The sequence below is a fragment of the Marmota marmota genome, unplaced genomic scaffold (genome assembly GCF_001458135.2).
Source record: "Marmota marmota marmota unplaced genomic scaffold, marMar, whole genome shotgun sequence".
Lineage (NCBI taxonomy): Eukaryota > Metazoa > Chordata > Mammalia > Rodentia > Sciuridae > Marmota > Marmota marmota.
This window is the reverse complement of record NW_026000171.1, coordinates 464,769-483,715: the sequence shown is the minus strand read 5'-3', so window position 1 is coordinate 483,715 and position 18,947 is coordinate 464,769. Positions and strand designations below refer to the sequence as shown.

At 37.4% G+C, this 18,947-nt stretch overlaps 1 pseudogene; it reads right to left on the bottom strand.

Moving 5' to 3' along the window:
- LOC107154861 overlaps positions 1-18,947 on the bottom strand; it is a 52,144-nt pseudogene that overhangs the window by 6,960 nt on the left and 26,237 nt on the right.

The window sequence follows — 18,947 nt, the reverse complement described above, 5'->3', positions numbered from 1 at the left end:
CTCTTTTTTGGTTAGTTATCAAAGAAGAGAGCTGTAGTAACAAAAACAGTATAATACTGGCATCAAAACAGACATGAAGACCAATGCATAGAATGGAAAACACAGAAGAAGCCCAAATAGATATTTTCATCTGATACTTGACAAAGGAAAAAAAATAGACATTGGAAAAAAAGAGTCTTTTTTAAAAATGGTGCTTGGAAAACTGGATATTTGTATGTAGAAGAATGAAACCAGTTCCCTATCTCTCATCCTGCATAAAGGTTAAGTAAAATGAAAGAAAGACCTATAATTAGACCAGAAAATTTGTGATTTACAGAAGAAAATAGGCTCACTAATCCAACATATTGGCACAGGAACCTTATCAAGACCCCTAAGGCTCAAGAAATAAAACTAAGAATCAGCAAGTGGGATGGTATCAAATTAAAATATTTCTGCACAGCAAAGGAAACAAGAGAATGAATAGAGCACCTATAAAATGGAAGAAAAAATTTGCCAGCTATTCTTTTGACAGAAGATTAAAATCCAGAATATACAAATATTTCAAAACATTAATACCTAAAAAGCAATTAATCTAATTAATAAATTAGCAATAAAACTAAACAGGTATTTCTCAAAAAAGTATACAAATGACCAAGAAATATATGAAAAGCTACTTAACATCTATACCAATCAAGGAAATGCAGATCAAAACTACATTTTTATATCATCTGGCCTCTATTAGAATGAAAATCATCAAAAAATACATAATAATAAATGCTGGTGTGGATGTGGGGAAAAGTACTCATTCATTTTTGGTGGCACTACAAATTATTACAACCACTTTGGAAAACAGTATAAAGAGTTCTCAAAAGATTAGGACTGAAATAACTTCATGACTTTCTCACCCCTTGGTTTTATCCAAAGAAGTAAAATAAGCATACTGGAGTAATATTGGCGTATCCGTGTTGATGGAAGCACAATTTACAATAGCTAAGTTATGGAAACAGCCTGGGTTCCTGTCCACTGAAGAATGGATATAGGGAATGTGGTGAATATGCACAATAGAATTCTACTCAGCCATAAAGAAGATTTTGCATGTAAATGGCTGGAATTGGAGAACATCATACTAAGGGAAATATACCAAACTCAGAAAGTCAAAAATTGAATTTCCTCTCTTATATGCAGAAGTTGGAGCAAAATAAGGCATAAAGGAGAGAAAGGGGGTGGAATTCTAAAATGAAAATAACTAATAAAAGAAAAAGAGATATCAGTGGAATAGAGTAAGGGGTTGATGTGAAGGGAGAAAGGATAAGAAAAAGGAGGAACTGTGGAATGAAATCAATCAAATTATGTTATACATAAATATACCATGGTGAGATATATATACATATATATTTGATTTATTAAAAAGCTATAAATTAACAGAAAGGAAATAAGTAGAGGAAGGGGAGCAGAAGAAGGGGCATTAAAATTGAGAAAACTTTATCTGTGTATGTATAAATAGTTCAAAATGAACACTACTCTATGCAGAAGTTAATGAACTGATAAAAATTTAAAAAGTAAATAATAAATATTAGTGAGGATGTGTGAATTAGGAAACACTCATACATTCTTGGTGAGAGGGCAAAGTAGTATAACTTCTTTGAAAAGCTGTATGAAGATTCCTTAAAAGAGTAGGAATGCAACTACCATATGACCCTGCTATTCCATTTATTGCTATGCATCAAAAGAGCTGAAATAAGCATAAAACAGTGATGCAGGTATATTAGTGCTTATAATAGCTTAGTTTATAGTGATCAAGTTATGGAACCAGCCTATGTGTCTCTCTATAAATGAATGGATTAAAAAACTATACATATATGTACACATACACACACAATACCCACATACACATATAGAGTTCTATACCGTCATAAAGATAAAATTAAATTATATCATTTGCTGGTAAATGTATGGAATGGAGAAAATCATGCTAAGTGAAATAAGACTCACGATAAATGTTAAAACTTTTCTCTCATATGCAGAAGCTACATAGAAGTAAGGAATAAAAAGAGAGAGATTATGAAAATAGAAGTAATAACAGTGGATTAGAAGGGGGTTGAAGGGAGGCATGAGGAGGAGAAATGGGGAGAAACTCTGAAATGAAATTCTCCATATTTTACTCTCTGTGTGCTTGAATATAACATAAAGAATTCTATGTTTATGTATGAATGTAATGTTCGCACTACAGAAAAATAAATACACAGAAGGCAGACCTGTTGATTAGGGGAAGGTAATCAGGGGAAGGAGGAGGGAAATGGAGAAGCACTAGATATTTAAATGGAGCAAATTATGCTATTTGTACTTATGAATATGTCAAAATTAATGGCACTATTATGAATAATTATAATGCACTAATAAAAACACTAAAATGCTCTCCAAATTACTTTTCACAAGTTTAAAGACTACCATGCTTGTTGTTCAGACAGAGGTCTTGGTTTGCTGTGTGAAAATCGGAACAAAGCCACAAAGTCTCTGCATCTCATACAGACATGAGCAGGGTGTGCAAACAGAGGACACGATATGTATCTCCTTTCAGAAGAAATAAAACAGCTTCAATAAACAGAAAAAGGGAAGATATGACATCATCTTGGTTTACAAGGCTACTTAGACAGGAAAACTGGTCATTTATATGTCCAAATTCATCTTTCTCATGATAATAATGCAAGATCATTGGAGAGATAGCTATCCATTCACCTGTCTGAGAACACCTGACACCACCTTCATCTTCTGGGAAAAAGTTCTTGTCTTTCATTCCAAAGGAAGAAGGAATTTCAGGAACAGGTACCTCTTCAACTTCATCATAACCACTGCTTGTGGCAACTGCATGCTGTCCTTGAGGTTCTGAAAACAGAGAAGAAGGAGGAAGAGCAAGATATTTGTTAGTCTATGTGATGTCTTCAGTCTCTTCTAATGCAGCGATTCTAATAGCTGAGAAATATAGATACCATATTTCAAGGCTGTCCCAAAGGCATACATTTGATCTCCATATTCTTAGATCATGTAAATCATCGAAATATTTCAATGTATAAAGTTCAATAATATTTTACTAAAAAGCCATGCCAAAAAATTCAATAAAAATTATGCTATAAGTTTGAGGCACTTGTTTCAGGCATATGGTGGAGGGTTGAAAAAAATATGTATATATCGGTGACTGAGAGTGATTTCATCAGGATTAAGGAGAACCCAGGATGTTCATATGGCCTCTGAGGCAACGGAGACACAGTGCCGTCCAGGAGAGAAGACTGGCTCTCTCTCTTCCACAGATAGGCTATTCTACCTATTTGAATCACAGGAGGCATGATTTTCCACCTCCTCTAGTGCTCTGCTAAGATTCGTTCTTAACAGAGCACTCCTGGACATGCCTCATCCTTGGAACTCTCCACTTTTACCACTTGGGAAGGTGCAGGATGCTCTCTTTTCTTATGTTCTTTGTAGAGAAGCTCTCCCAGTGATTGATAAGTACAGGCACCACAAACTCCTTGTGTTCTAGGAATTATGAATGTCTTTTTTTTTTGTCTTAGTATTCACATAAACCACAAAATAGTTTATATATCCTTATATTTCAGGTCAAATCCATATGTTCTCTTTCACCTTGGAATTTGTGAGATGATAAGGTTCAAATGTTGTTTTTCAGTTTATGGCCTTGGATTTTATAATGATATATTTGAGGTATGTCTGTGACCATATGGAAGTATCTATGGAAACCAACAGATTAGAATCTCATCTTTCCCTTTCTGAGATGACAGATTTGGGTGGAGAGAAAAAGTAGTTGTGAACCTGAAGGAAGAGATCCTTCACATCTTAATCACAGAAAATTCTTTTCAGATGATAACCTCCTCCGCATCCCCACCATCCAAGGAAAGACTTGTCTTTACTACCTGGGACAGATTCAGGGTCTCCATCCTCCTCATTGTCCCCTATGTAATAGGGTAGCTTAGTTGCTGAGCCATCATCAAACATGGTTCCTAGTAGGGAGAAAACATCATAGACAAACACAGGAGGAGGTCAGTGTCATGGTTCAGAAGAAATTTTGAAGCTTCATACTTGTAGAGAGAGTGTTTAGAGCTCCTTCCCTAGAAGGATGCTGATCATTGTTTTAGTGGTCAAGGAATATTCCTAAAAGATCTTGTTCTAAATGGTTGGTCCTCCGGTTGGTGATATTGGAAAACGTAGAACCTTTAAGGTGTGAGAACTAGTGGGAGGAATTAAGTTGTTGAGTGCATGCTCTTGAAAGGATTATAGGATGCCAATCTCTTCCTCTCTCTCTTAATTTTCTGGTCATTGTGAGATGAGCATCTTTGCTCCACCACATATTCCCAGCATGATATGGTGCCTTGCACAGGCCTAAAGCAACCAAGCCATATTATCATGGAGTAAAACATCTGAAAGTGGGAAGGAAAATAAAACTTTCTTCTTTATAATTTGATTGTCTCAGGCAATTTATTTCAGTAATAGAGAGCTACCAAATTTGCCATATGAATGTTGTGTTAGTCATATGGACTTTGCTTACTGATGATTCCTACACTGATGGTGAACTCATGCAAAGAAAGGAGGCTATGGACACACCTGGGCTGTTCAGCAGGCTCTCTTTCTCTGGGTTTATTGGGTAATCGATCTCCTGGTACAGGACCTCATCAACAGTGTCTTCAAAAGTGGATAAGGCTATGGAAAGCAGATTGAGTTCAGACATTAGTCTTGGAAATCTTTCCCCTAGACAAAATCTTCTCCAATGCACACTCTAGGAGACATTCCTCTAGGCTTCCAGGGTCCTTTTCTTTAGCCTTGTGATCTACTGGGATAGAACTAGATTACCATGCCACTCCTGGATCTTATAATCAGTTCCCACTAGCACTGTACACATGGGAAGCCATCATATTTGAGGGCTCCACTTTTTAACCCAAAATGAATTCATGTCTTTTAAGTCTCCAAGTCCATGGTAGATAAGGCAGATGTTCATATAATTGGAACAAGACAAAAATGCATAGTTTAAAGAAAAACCACAATTGGTCCAATATTATCCCTGCATACTTTCATGTTACAGCATTCCCTATCCCCACCTTGGAGCTGTGCTCTCCTTCTGAGCAGCTGAGTTCCCAGGATGATGAGAACCAAAAATAGGAGGGCTCCCAGGATCATTCAGAGGATCCCAGGTAAGGAGAAGATGCCAGGGACAGGGGTGAGGCTGAACTGGTGCCTGAAGAAGAAAAAGAGTCATGAGTCTTTAGAGAGGACCATAAGCTCAGGAGAACCCAATTATCCTGGTCATCACTTGAGTCCTCAGGACCATGAAGTCCCTAGCTCAGTCATCATAGATCTGCCTGAATCCCAGGATTACCAACCTAGATCCTGCTCTGGGATGTGTCAAATATCTTCTGAGTCTGATTTTAAGAGATTTCTATAAAGTAAATGTGGATATGGCTTTGGAGCTCTCTGCTACAGCTTAACACAAATAATAGCTTCTTCTAACACCTGATCATCAGGCCTACTGTAATATGACCAGAACTGTGTAGACTGAAAAATCTAAATTTTCAATGCACAGAACACTGAAAATCTGCCTATCTCCTCCATTACCTGGGTCACGGCAAAAGAACCACTTACTTCTCTGGGTGGGGTGAGTTGTTGTCCTTTCACCTGGGGAGAAGAGAAAGAAATGGAATTATTGTACTGTGTGGGTCTGGGAATGTTGCTCAATCCCAACCACCACCACTGACATGGTTGTCTCTAAGATGCCAGGAGATTGGGTACAGCCTTCCAGATCCAGGGCTCAGGGCAGCAGGGCAACAAGGGAAGCCCTTTGGATGCAAACACACTCCTTCAACCCTGGCTCCCTCACCTGGTCCTGATACTCACCAGAGCACCTCACACCAGCATCCTCCTCATGCTTGCAGTCACTCTGTCCCCAGGGTGCTGTAGCACAGGCCCACAGGGAGGGCTCCCTGCCCCTGCACTGCACCTCATCCAGCCAGATGCTTCCATTTCCAGGGCCAAATGCAGCCTTCCCTGGGGCTTCCAGGCCAGAGCCACAGCCCAGCTGCTGACACACCACCTCAGCCTCTGCCAGGCTCCAGGAGTCATCACACACAGTGCCCCAGGCGCCTTCATGCCAAACCTCCACTCGCCCTGAGCACTCACTGTCTCCTCCCCTGAGTCGGAGCTTCTCTTTGTCTGAAAAGGCAGCAGCACCTCCTCTTATTGCCCTGGTGGGAGGAAAGGAGCCCCTGGAAGCCATGGGGAAGGTGGGAGGGGATGAGGTACCTGTGCAGGGTGCAGTGGCTGGACAGCTCTTGGGTCTGTTTCCTGCAGGAGCAGACAGTGGGGGAAGCACAGGTTCAGGGGCAACTGAGGTGATCCTGCCCCAAGACAAGGCTCTCTAAAGTCCTGGGCTCAGTTTGGGTGACAGGTGGAGATAAGGTGCTTCAGAAATAGTCTAACAGGATGAGTTACTGAGACATCCCCTAGAGCATATCCCTATCAGCAGCTGAAATTATTTTTAAGTTTACTTGTTCTTACTGTGCCCACTACATGAAAAAATACTAACATGTTCATGTGTGTACATTAAAACACACGTAGACATACATAACCCAGAAAAAACTCCACTAGAAAGGTGACCTTGCTTCATTTCCTCTGTTCCTACAAACAGGATTGTGCCTGGCATGTTGAATGCATTCATTAGAAGTATGTACAGGTGACTTTCTATGAATGTTATGAACAGTGGGCTTGATAAATATTTACTGATTGAATGAATAGATGAGTAAAATCTGCTGGAAAAAATTTTTTTTGAATTTTTGCTAATCAAAAAGGTAATAAAATAAATGTAAGTTAATATTAATGATTTGTGGTAATAAATAGTAGACATGTAAAACATAAATACTACATAATCCCAAAAGTGATTTGTACTCAATATCTCTCATATTGTTAATGAAAAAGTATAAACATATTGAAAGTATTCATTCAACTTAATTGAAAGTATTCTTTTAAATAAATTAAATGTATTTTTACATAAATAAAACAAGTAGAATTTAGAGAAAAGTTAATAAGTACACAAGAGTTAGCTGGTAAGATAGAAACATTTGCATAAAAATATAATACAGTAAAGATAATTAATACATGAAAGGACATAGATGTATCATAGAGCCAAGTAAAGCAAAATAAATAATACATGAAAATGAAAAAAACAATACAGAGAAAACATACAAGGCACTTGTCCTAAAACACCTTCATGGGTATACATTATCCCCATTATTCTGTCAACCTCCTACCCTATGCAGAGAACATCTCTAGAAATGATCACAGGACCTCTCTTTGGTGGCTGCTCGCTTTCAGGATTGGATGTCTCACTATTTCAATATGCGGAGTCTATTGTAGGGAAAAACATTATAAATACATATTCTTATAATTTATTATCCCTCAGCCTCTACAGGGAAAAGAAAAAAATAAGGTGTGGAAAAGTAGGAAAGGGAAAAGAGTAAGAAATTGCTTTTGAAACATTTACCATCATTTATCATTGCATTCTTCCTGGATTTCAGGCAGTTCCTAGCAGAGGTTTGTGGGCTTTGTTCCTTTTTTGATTTTTGAGGTTCTGTATGTTTTTTTGAATTTAGTTGAATGGTCAAGTTATAAAAAAAATGCTGTTGTTTTCTATCAAGAGATGAAATGCCAATTAAAAACAGTTCCTCCTGTAAAGTATGAAAATATTTTTTAAATAGATGTTATGTGATCTTACAACCATTGACAGTCACCTTGTAGTAACAAACCTACTAATATGCAGTGTTACATGTGTAAGGATATATATTACAATATTGTTTGTAGAAGGGAAAAATATAAAAGAATTATATATTAATAGCAAAATTTTATGCAAACTGGAATACTAGTCGCTTAAGAATGAAACATTATGGAGTTATTTTACAAAAGTGTGAGTTCCACTTGAGGAATATGCATAATAATTCTTAAGAAAAGCTGATGTAACAATAGTAAGTATGATATAATCCCAATATTGTAAAACCAAATAAAAAGAAATCATAAGATAAATGCTTTTATCACTATATGAGTTTTGATAGGATTCCATGAAAATGGAGGATTTAGAAAAATAGTAATTACCAGCCCATTAATCCTATTCACATCAGGGAATTATGAATAGACAAGGGTTATGCAATGTCACTAATGTACCTTTTATCTTTTTATATGTCTTCGTTGATTTCAATGAGTAATTAAGGTTTTAGTAATTCAGTATAATAAAAAAGATATTGTTTAACTCTACAGCAAAAACAAACTAGAGAGAAGAACATAAATCTCCTAGTGTCAAGCATGTGGCTGATTCTGTGGAAAAATAAAAAAAAAAGATGGGACAGCTTAAGAGGAGGTGAGATGGCCATGTCTTCATACCTCCAGTGCTCTTTGCCCAGACAGACAGCATTACTCATTCCCTGGGGGTCCTCACATGGAGAGGTTCATTAGTGTTACTTAAACTTAGAGTGAACCCAAACCCAACAAGTAGAAATCTGTACCTGAGAGTCATAGCCCTGACATCAGGAGTGGCTCACACTCTCCTCCCTCTTCCATGGAAAGTCCTTCAAAGTCCAAGAACAATAAGCTGACTACATCTTCCTTGGCATTTCTGCTAATTAGACTAATTACAGACTCCTGAGACATGGTTCCCAGTTGTTTCTGCATTTGGGTGCCACAAAGAAATGTGCCAGTGTCACTTCTAAAGGCAGCTCACTTGTGAAACAGCACACATTAATCAAGTTGAATGAGTATATTCCTGGCATTAAATAGACAATATGTTATACAAGTCAAAGACCACTGAAGACTGTTGGAAGAGTCCAAGCTGCAAATGATCTTTCCTGAACTAAGAAGAGAGTGGGAAAGTTGGAGAAGAAAGATTTAAGACGTATTTGCTGGTAGAGGCATAGAACTTGCTATTACATTGGAATTGGAGAGAGAGTAAAATGAAGACATTAAGACGTGAATGTAGACTGAGAATAAGTAACTGGGTAATAACAGTGGCATTAACTGGGAAGGGAATAAAACAGGGAGAAAAAGTTAGAGGCAGGGCTTAAAGGGGTGGAATAAAACACTCTATTTTGAAAACTAAATTTGAGCTGTCCATTATATTTGCAAACGAGAGTATCCATTAGCAATGAAATGAATTTAAGGGCAGAGATCAGGAATGGAGGTTTATATTGGGAGCTGTGGGTGGAATAATATCATCTAAGGCCATGGACCCCAATGAGAAAAGGGATGGGAAAGAGCTAAGGAAGAATACAGAGTCTAAAATTTAGATATTGAAGAAAAAAAGTCGCAAGACTCTAAGACAGAATAATAATCAATAAATTAGAAAATAAAAAAAAAAGATAGACAGCTGAGAGTTTCAATTTCCAGTGAAGTTTGAGGGAATATCATCATTTATGTGTATGATGTAGTTTAAATAGAAATGAGGGAGAGATCAGGAAATTTGTAAAATGTCATGTTAGAGAGAGGGCAAGAGCACATGTGAGAGAAGCACACTACAATATGGGGCCAGTGTGGAGGATTCATCAGAGATTGGATCACAAATTCAAAGAGACTAGCAGGGTAATTTCACATTTTAACAAGATATAGTACTTGTCCATGATTCATCAGTCCTTGCCTAGTCCAGTGCAGGCAGTGGAGAGTTAGGTAGTTGACTCAACCATTCTTCTCATTGATAAAGAAGAGAGGAGGGAATTGAGTGTACTTGAAGGGGGAGGATTATAATGCAGCGTCATGTTGTCTAATCAGGGTAAGAAGAACATCTGCAATCATGAGGAGAGTGGAAAAATGAAAACCTGATAAGGGAAAACACTTGGAATCTGCATGAGGATGAAATATCTGGAAAAGGAGCATCATGATAGTCCCATAAGCAGAAGAAGCAACTGTCAGAGAAGGAACAATACAAAAAAGATCTCAAGCTGGACAGTTAGTGATGGACAATAGTGTGGCCATACAGGGAGATGGGATGTAAGTGGAGCTTTTAAGGGAGAAAGTCAGGAATAAAGAGGCCAGGGTGTTATCTCAGTTGTATTCAAGGATTCTGGCAGCACCAAGAACAGAAGACAGAGGAGCCTGGTGAGCCTGGTACTGCAGCTTTCCTGGATGAGAGGGTGTGACCAGGTTGGAGAGTGACACCAATTGAAGTGGTAGCTGGTGCCATCTAATGGGCAAATTTCAAGTAGATGGACATGGAGAGAAAAGAAAAGAAATTGTGGAAAATGACAAAGGAAAACAGGAATATTTTTATTCTAAGATTTGGCCCAGAAATATCCTTTTGAAAGAGAAGAACAGACCCTCAAATGATATTATTTTCAGAGGACAGCCAGGTTTTTATCAAAATATAAAACTGAAGCACACATTATAGGTCTTATGAAATTGGAAGACAATAGCCTCCAATTTCCAACAAACCCCATAGAATGTTTTCTGGGAGGCAGACGGAGTGGTTCATTTGCAGTAGCATATGGATAAAGACTCAGAGGAGATAGTATCAAACAAGACCACAAGACTGTGAGGAGATGAATTCAAGAAGAAAATAAGGGGCGACTAGGACCCTCATCTCACAGTAATTCCCCATAATGTGGCAGAGGAAAAGATTAACAAACAGCTTTTCAACAAAATTGGTATTGGGACCATGCCTTGGAAAGGATCTGAACTCTTCTTACCCATCCAGTTAATCAGGCATCACTCTCTCCAGCTTCTTCTTACTCTGCTCATGATGGGATTTTATCAGTCCCTCAAGGTCACCAGACTTTTCACACTTCAGTATTTACACTGAACAAAAGGTCTTATTACTTTCTTCATTTGACATCTACTTCCTTCATTGGTCTCAACCTAAATATGATTTCTCTTTTCCTCAAATTACCCATTTCCATAGCACCTTCCACTTCTTCATGACACACATTTATGGCTAGTGTGTATCCTCATGCTAGAGGGTAAACTTCATGAGGACACAGAGAGTATGTTATTCTTGTCTTTCCTCCTCATGCCTCATATTAAGTTTTTGGATGTAATTCACTCAATTACTCATCATCAACAATCTGAGCTTATAGTTTGTCTGACTGATGTTGATGGATTTCAGAGTAAAAGACCATGATCTCAAAGATAACCCACTAGTACTGATTACCCCAAGTTGTCCCTCACTCTCTTGAGTGTATGGGTTGAATGAAGTGCTTACTCCTAATGTTAATTTCCACATCTGGATTGAATGATCACCATAATACCTATGAACAGATTGCTGAGTGGTTTAACTTGCATTACATGTGAAAAAAAAAAAAAACTAAAACTATGACAGGACATAGCAAGTGATTTATATAAGTGAGGTCAAATTTCTCACTCTATTATGGAAATACAGAGTAATTATTATAGCCTAAGACTGCACTAGCCATCTGCTTAGACATTTTTTAGAGGGTAAGTTCATGCTTCTACATGCTCAATTTAATATCCATGGCATTTTTCACATAAATGTAATAACAGGTTTACTTAATTCTGTCATCAAAACAAGATTGTAAATTGAGGCTAAAATTATTCAAACTTGTGCCTCATAGACTTATTTGAACTCATTCTTCTGGTTTGAACGTATGAAATTTCTCTAACAACTTACAGAGTGAGGACACAGGAATAGGGAATAAATCACCTGAACACATGATATAAGCTTCCTCCTTTACAGAGCAAGATCTCCGTTTCCAGGGGACAGAAGGACACTGCCAGAGAGAGGTGTCCATTTTCCTACACTGGATTCCATCCACCCAACGAGGCCTAGAACCTTCTCTGAGAGGAACAGAAGAGTTGAGAATCCCACTGTTCCCACAGCCAAGCTGTCTGCAGATCACGGACAAGGTCACAGCTTCCATGGGGCTGTGGCAGACACTGCCCCAGGTGTTGTTGTAGAAAACCTCCAGCCACCCAGCACACTCCTGGTCCTCGCTCACCAACCGGAGGGCCAGGAACTCTGAAACCAAGAGGAGGAAAACAGGGCACAGTGAGTATTTAACACTTAGTGCTATCCCTAGTTAGTGAGTGCTCATTGCTAACTTTTCTGATGAAATGCCCACCAGGTGGAAAGACGAAACTTTTATCCTTTTACCTGTTTTGATAACTTGTATGTCTCTTTCTATTTCTATGACAGTGGTGTAGTGGAAAATGAACAGTCAGGAAAACTGAAGTGGGGCTCTTGAAGGGAGGGAGGAAAAGCTACTTGACTAAATATGACAGACCTTGGGAAAGGGGGTATGAACAGTGAGGTGGCAGAATAGTGAAGTCCCAGCTATGTCAGTTCCTGATCCTGGAGCTTGTGAATAGATTATCTTGTGAGGTAAAGAGTGCCTGCAAACAAGATCAATATGAGGATTTTTTAATGATGAAATTATTTTAGATTATCCTGGATTAACCATATGAGCTCAATCTAACCACATACTTAGATCTGTATTCTTACAAGCAGATAATGGTTTCTGACCCTGGTCAAAAAGAGATGTAAAGATGAAAAATAGTCAGAAGTATAAAAGGTGGTTGACTTGAATAAGGAAGGGAAATACAGGTAACTTTTAGATGCTGGAAAAGGTAAGGAAATGAGTCTTCCCAGAGCCTCAGCTGAATGTAGCTCACTGACACCTTGTTTATATCTCAGGTAAACTGGGGTCAAACTTAAACTCATGTTGTCTTAAGCCATTAACTCTGGCAATTTATTATAACAGCAATGGGAAACTAATACAGTGGGGTCTTAGGATTTTGCACACACAGTAACTGAAGCATGAGGTCTACAGTCAAGTAGACACTGAAGAGAATGAATGTCAGGAGGCAGGGATGAGAAGGAAGGAGCAGAAGCTCAGCTGCTGCAGCAGAAAATGGAAGCACCTCATGTTTTCTGCTAGAGGGACAGGCACTGTGGGGTGAGCATCCTCCCCATCCACACTGAGACCAATTTCCCCTCCTCTGCCCTAAAGCTCAGATACCATCCTGCACAACCTCCTCACTTTCTCCCACCTATACCCAGTGTGAACCACAGACCTGAGCAGATGACCCCAGTGTCTTCCTTATGTCTGCAGTTGTGCTGCCCCCAGCCCTGGGAAGGGCACTGCCACACATGAGTCTCCTCTCCTGTACAATTCAGCTCATCCAGCCAGATGGGCCCTGATCCCTCTCCAAAGTGAGCAGAGATGGTGGCCTCCAGGGCCACTCCACAGCCCAGCTGTCTGCACACCACATGGGCATCACTCAGGTCCCAGCTGTCATCACAGATGGAGCCCCAAGAGCCCTGCTGCAGGATCTCCACTCTCCCTGCACAGCGACTGCCCCCATCCAGCAGGCGGAGCTGTCTTCTGTCTGTGGAGAGACAGGATCATGTCAGTGGGCATTTGCACAGGAAATGGGAAGGCTCTTGTGCTGAGGGCCTTGCTCACCTGAGCAGTTGAGAGTGTGCCCTTCTGTGTCTACAGAGCCTGCTGGGTCAGACCAGGAGTTATTGCACTGGGGCAGCAGCTGGATCTGGCTACCTACACCTGGGAGTAGAGCGCAGGAAACTTAATTAAGGTACATAATAATCTAGTGATGGCATCTGACAGCTATAGGACAAAATCAGTAATTTCATCTTCAGAACTGTTCTCCTAATGGAGATTTCTGTTTCTGACTATGACACTTTTGTGCTTTATGTCAAGCACTCAGAGTGACTTTAGAAAAGTGGAATATGTTAGTTCCTCTTGAGAGCACTGCAGAGCTCCAGGGACAGCTAGCTTTTAGGAGTCCAGTAAAGAGAATAGTAAAAATTGGGATCATCTATTTTTCCTGAAGGCATTTGCTCATTTAAAGTTAGAAGCTGAGACTGAAAATCTAATCATGTTTGACAGACTGATTTGGTCATACACAAATATAATTTAGGTTGGACCAAAAAGGAGGAATCATGTTAAACAACCAGGAAAGTTGTATCATATTTGTCAACTGAAAGAATTTTTGTCACAGGGATGGTGCCCAGTTTCTTAAAACTTCAGTTGTTTTTGTGTAACATGATCTACCTTAAATAAAGTACCCAGAAGAGGCAAAATAAAATCCTCTCTGAAGGTTTTTTATAGTTTCTCAAAACAATGTTGATCCAAAATACCACATGACATAGAATTTAATAGAGAACAAAGAGGAAAAATAAGAAAAAAATGGGAAATATTTTCATATATTAGTATTGGTGTTTCTTTATAGGAAATTTATATAATCATGATTAAATGGTCTATTAAATGGCATGATGTGCATCTTAGCAGAGAAATGATCACAAAAATCTAATAAAAATTTGAGAGTTAAAAAGTCAAGAGCTAAAAATAAGAACCCAAAGATGAGTCAACAATATTAGATTATCACAGAATAGAAATTGCAAAGTTCAAAAACATAGAAAAAATATAGAATAAAGCACAGAAAGGATAGAAACTATAAACAGGGATTTGAGAGACATGGTGAGAGAACCTAACATTCCTATGTAATCTATAAGTCTTAGGTAATTAAGGCTACTATGATAGTGTTAAAAATATAACTTAGAAAATACACAAAGTCAGATATTCAATATACATATAGCTTTAAAAAAAATCCACAAAATCTGTGATGCTCTATTCATTGACCAGTGGAATCCATTCCTCCTTACCTTTAATCTGGGCTGACCCTGGTGGGTTGTCTATAAGCAATAGAATGTGGTGAAGCCAACAAAGCTTGACTTAGGAACCTAGCTTAAAACGTCATGCCTCCTTCTCTTTAGGATGTTTGATTTATGGCATATCCACTGTATAGAGACTATCATGTGGGAGAGAACATTTGCAGGTGGTTCTGTCAACAGCCCCAATTGAACTTCAAGCTACCAGCCATGTGAATGAACTATCCTGGATTTCCAAATGGGTCAAGCATTCAAATGATCTCAGTTCCACATGGCATTCAAGTGTAACCTTATGACAGATCCCAAGAGGCAACTGCCAAGAGCCCTTCCCAAATTTATGAGTCAGGAAATGATGAGAAAAATGAAATGTATTTTTCATTTCTGTTGCTCATTCTTTCTCTTTCTTCCTTGCTTTCATTCTTTCAAATGCCTAACATACAGAATAAGGATAGAATTGTTAAGGCTTCTGGAAATAAATGTCAGTTTACATTTATAGGAAAACCAATTTGCATCTCAGCTAATTTCTCACTCCAGACACTCAAATCTCAGAGGTCTTGGAATAATATATATCAAACCTTCAAAGAAAATGGATGTCAGCCAAGAATACAATACCCAGCAAAATTAATCTTCATATTTGAAAATAAAATCAAAACATTCCATGATAAACAAAATTTAAAATAATTTACAAGTAGAAAGCCTGCACTCAGAACACATTCAGCAAAATATTCCAGGAAGAAGAAATAAAAAATATACGTGAAAACCATCAAAGGGTGAAACCACACTAAAGGAATAGTCAATCAAAGGATAAACTAAATTAAATTAAAAACCAGAAATAAAACAAAATGATTGGGAATACAAATCATATCTCAATAATATCTTTGAACATAAATAGCCAGAACTCATCAATCAAAAGACATAGACTGGCATGTTAGATGAAAATAACACAACACAACAATATAACCTCTCCAAGAGGCTCACCTCATAGGCAAAGACATTATCAGATTAAAAGAGAAAAGACAGGAAAAACTATATCACTCATATGGATCATGTAAACTAGCAGGGATTTCTGTTCTCATATAAAATAAAGTGGACTTCAAGCAAAAGCTAATCTTAAGACACAAAGAAGGACATTTCATACTGCTTAAGGGAATGATACATATGCAAGACATAGCAATTGTAAATATGTATGCCCCAAACAATGGAGCATCTATGTACATGAAATAAATTCTTCTCAATTTCAAGAAACAAATTGATCACAATACAATAATACTAGGTGAGTATAACATATCTCTGTCAATACTGGATAAATCCTCCAAACAAAAAACTAAAGAAACTATAGAACTAAATATTACAATCAAAAATTTAGACTTTAAATACATATATAGAGTATTTCATACCTCAATGTTCAAAGACACTTTCTTCTCAGCAGCACATTAATCTTTCTCTAAAATAGACCATATCTTATGCCACAAAACAACTCTTAGAAAATACAAAAAATAGAGATAATGTCTTGCATTCTATTAGATCATAATAAAATAAAATTAGAAATCAATGATAAAATAAAAAATAGAAGCTACTCTAACACCAGGAGATTAAATAATACACTACTGAATGACCAATTTATAGCAGAAGAAATCAGGGATGAAACAAAAAAAAATACATAGGGGAAATTAAAATAGTGTCACAACATATCAAAATCTCTGGGACACTATAAAGACAGTGTTAAGAGGAAAGTTCATTGCATTGAGCTCATTCACTAAAAGAATACAAAGTCAACAAATAAATAATCTAACATTACATCTCAAAGCCCTAGCAAAAGAAGAGCAAATCAACACCAAATACAATAAAAGACAGGGGAAAAAAATTAAAATTAGAGCTGAAATCAATAAAATGGAAACAAAATAAATAATTCAAAAAGTTGACAAAAAATTTGGTTCTTTAAAAAAAAATCAATAAAATTTATAAATCCTTAGCCACTAAGACAAAGAGAGAGAGAAAGCAGAAATTACTAAAAGTTTGTGATGAAAAATGAAATATCTCTGAAATACAGATGATAATCAGAAACTATTTGAAAATTTATACTTAATTTTTTTAAAAAAAATAGAGTCTTGAAGACACTGATAAATTTCTAGAGACATATGAACCTAACCAAAGTGAATCAGGAAGACATGAACAGATCAATTTCAAGCACTGAAATAGAAGTCACCATGAAAAGCCTACCAACCAAGAAAAGCTCAGGATCAGATTGATTCTCAGCCAAATTCTACAAGACCTTGAAAGAAAATGTATATCAGTCAAGAATACAATCCATACCAATAGACCTCAAATTATGATCAAATACAATCCATACCAATAGACCTCAAATTATGATCAAATACAATCCATACCAATAGACCTTTTCAATGAAATGAAAAAAGAAACCCTTCCAAACTCATTCTATGAAGCTAATATTACCTTGATACCAAAACAAGACAAAGACACATCAAGGAAAGAAAACTTCAGACCAATATCTCTGATGAACATAGATACAAAAATTCTCATTAAAATTCTGGGAAATCTCATACAAAAATATTAAAAATAGTGCACCATGATGAAACAGGTTTCATCCCAGGGATGCAAGTTTCATTCAACATACAGAAATTAATAAACATAATTCAACACATTGATAGACTTAAAGACAAAAATTATATGATCATCTCAACAGATGTAGAAAAATCACTTAACAAAATACAGCATGGTTTCATGTTCAAAACACTAGACAAATTAGGGATAGTAGGAACATACCCCAACATTGTAAAAGTTATATGTGTTAAATCCAAAACCAACATTATTCTAAATGGGGAAAAACAGAAAGCATTTCCTCAAAGAACTGGAACAAGACAAGAATGCACTCTTTCACCACTGATCTTCAACATTGTCCTTAAAATTCTAGCCAGGGCAATAAGACAAAATAAAGAAATTAAATAGATACAAATAGGAAAGGAAGAATTCAAACAATCCCTATTTGCTGAAGACATGACCCATATTTAGAAAACCCCAAAAAATTCCACCAGAAAACTTTTAGAACTAATAGATGAATGAAGCAAATTAATCTGAAAATAAAATTAACACACACAAATCAATTGCTTTCCTATACATCAGTGGTGAATCCACTGAAAGAAATTAGAAAAAATACCCCATTCAAATGGCCTAAAAAATTAAAATATTTGGGAATCAATCTAACAAATAAAGATGAAATACCTCTACAATGAAAACTACAGAACATTAAAGAAAAAAATTGAAGAACACCTTAGAAGATGTAAAGATCTCCCATGTTCATGGGAAGCAGAAGTAACATTGAACAAAATGGCCATACTCTCAATTGCTCTATACAGATTTAATGCAATTACCATTAAAATTCCAATGGCATTCTTCAATTAAATATAAAAATCTGTCATTAAATTCATTTGGAAAACTAAGATACCCAGAATAGCCAAAGCAATCCTTAGCAATAAAAATAAAGCTAGAGCCATCAAAATACCAGACCTTATAGAGCAGCATGGTGTTGGCACCAAAAAGACAGGTAGACCAATGGAACAGATTGAAGACAAAAAGTTAAACCCACATAAATACTGTTATCTCATATTAGACAAAGATGCCAAAAATACACATTGGAGAAAAGATAGCCTCTTCAAAATGGTGCTGGGAAAACTGGAAATTCATATGCAGCAAAATATAGTTGTGCCCAAATCTCTCACCCTGCACAAAACTCAACTCAAAGTGGATCAAGGATTTAGGCTTGAGAACAGAGACTCTGTGCCTAATAGAAGTAAATGTAGTTCCAAATCTCCACCACGTCAGTTTCTAAACTGACTTCCTTAACAAGACTCCTAAATGCAAGAAGTAAAATCAAGAAATCACAAGTAGGATGTATTCAAACTTAAAAGCTTCTTTACAGCAAAGGAAACAATCAAGAATATGCGGAGAGGGGGGAAGATGGCCACTGCGTACAGGGGTTGCTGAAGTGCTGAGCGTGGTGCTCAGAACAGCGGCTTTAATAGAGATTTCACACAGTCTGTTAGAGCTCCTTTCACCGTTAATCTGTAGTGGACCACTTTGTCAAGCAGCAGGAAGAACAAAGAGATCGAAAAAGAGATGCTTGGCTCCCGGACGCTTGGCTGCTCAGAGCCGCGGGTGCTTTGCTCCAATCTGCTTCCTCTTTCGCTTCGCTCCGGGCAGAGAAGCTGAATGTGTAATCAGCAGTGGATTGTAAGTACCCGAGGCAAAGAAAGCTCAGTGCACCCCGCCTTTTTTT